Source organism: Tenrec ecaudatus, chromosome 9 (genome assembly GCF_050624435.1).
Source record: "Tenrec ecaudatus isolate mTenEca1 chromosome 9, mTenEca1.hap1, whole genome shotgun sequence".
Taxonomy (NCBI): domain Eukaryota; kingdom Metazoa; phylum Chordata; class Mammalia; order Afrosoricida; family Tenrecidae; genus Tenrec; species Tenrec ecaudatus.
In genome coordinates, this window is record NC_134538.1 from 121661890 (window position 1) to 121663891 (window position 2002).

Consider the following 2002-nt stretch of genomic DNA (forward strand, 5'->3'; position numbering starts at 1 on the left):
CTCCCTCCCCCCTTACCTACAAAATGCTCCAGTCTCAAGCAGGTTCCTTCACAGGCCCACCTCTTGTGACCCACAACGGCCACTGACTGACTTCTGAGAGGATGTCCTATTTGCCAGCTCTGGTGGTTTACTTCCTTCCTCTTTGACCCTTTTATAGCAGCTGACCTCGTTTAATAAATACCCTTCTTCCTTGAAAGTCTCTCCCGCATTAGGTTTTAGAACACGGCTCAAATGGTTTTCCTCCTGTCTTCCCAGCAGCAGATTCAGTCGAGAGAGAGCGCTGAACACCTGCCACACTGCCAGCCACTGTTTCAGTATTGGCAGTACGAATACAAACATTTGGATTTTTTTGTCTGATACCTTTCTATTGTTTTCATTTTCTTCTCTATTTCGTGTAATCTGGTAATAGCATCATTTTCCTTAGCTTTGTTGCCCTCTCTTGTGTAGTCCTCTTTTTGAAGGACTTCTGTCCTTTATTTATTTATTTTTTTGGTCCCAGAAAAAAGTCAATTTAACCTTTAGAACGTAAGCTGAGTATCACCTCCTCTGTGAGGCTTCTGTGATTTCACCAGACAGGATCATTGCTCTTGTCCAAACCTCCTCTCTCATCCCTCCCTTGCATCCCAAGATGGCCTTCTAATCTGTCTGTCTGCATCAACTCTTCCCTGCCTCAGTCCCAGGTGGTCAGCAGGATCCTGTCAAGCCACATCACTCCTCTGCTCAGGACCCTTGAGCGGCTTCCTGTCTCCCCCAGTATTCTCAGTGGGAGTGGTATTGCTCACTAGGATGTGTTTTGGAAATCTGTGGGAGCATATTTTACTTCCCTACAATGGAGTGGTACTGAATGGGTGGGGGTCTGGGGTGCTACACCATTCCCTCACTGTAACAAATTATAAATAATTATTTCTCTTCCTGATTGACTTTTTCTTAATTTTGTTTTGACTTTTCTTTTTAAATTAGGTTTGAGGAGGTATATTTTTTCCCCCAGTCTCCAAAGACTTTATTTTACTGGTCAATGTGCTTTGGAAGGAGACAGGACATCAATTTAACCCCAGAAGAAGAGCTGTACACAGGACAGGCACAGTGCCAACGGGCCCATGGGGAAGGGACTGCTCTGTCTGCCTCTTACTCCTAGATCCAGTCACAGACTTGTAGTCCACCAGTTCTGACTCTTAAGGCACTTTTGACCGGTCACTTCCCTGAATGATGTTCCTGCCAACATGAACACAGAAGTCCCCTCAGAGGGTGCCGGACTCAGAATCCGCCGGGTTGGTCTCTCCCAGCATCACCCAGCCCGTCTTCACCACATTCAGCCCCTCCCAGACCATGGCCACAATGGGTCCTGAGTTCATGTACTTCACCAACCCTGGGTAGGAGGGGCTGTCTTTCAGGTCAATGGAGTGCTGCTTCAGGTGTTCCTCGGAGTCCTGAACGAGCTTCATGGCCACCAGATGGAACCCCTTCTGCTCAAAGCGCTTGATGATGTCGCCTACCAGGCCGCTCTGCACACCTCCGACTTGGTGGAGATGAAGGTGCGCTCATTGTTGACCATAGTGTGAGTCAGGTGGCAGGGGAGCAGGCAGCTGGATCTGTGGAGCTAGAGCAGAGACCGAGAAGGTCGAATTTTTTATTTAATGAAACACACCCATTTTAAATATACAATTTGATGAGTTTTGACAGGTGTGTAAGCCCAGGTAGCTCTGACAATCAAGGTAGAGAGTATTCCCATAACCACAAAAAATTCTCTCATGCACCTTCTGCATGAGTTCTAAATATCCCTTGGAACACTCATAAAATTGGGGGAGGGGAGAAATGATTGATAATGATCTGAGCTGTTTAATTACTGTTTTGACATTATTGTTGAGAATAACAAACATAACAAAGTATTTTGCATGGTCTTAATGTACCTTTGATTTTCCAGAAATATAGCTACCCTATATGTTGGGAGAAGATGCTACTTTATTTTGAATTTTACCAAAATTTGCCATTTTGGAAAATCATG

General features: G+C 45.4%; 1 pseudogene; it reads right to left on the reverse strand.

Annotated features, from left to right (window-relative positions):
* Positions 1–1238: 1238 nt before the first annotated feature.
* LOC142456100 (nucleoside diphosphate kinase B pseudogene) lies at positions 1239–1552 on the reverse strand (annotated as a pseudogene).
* Positions 1553–2002: the final 450 nt, after the last annotated feature.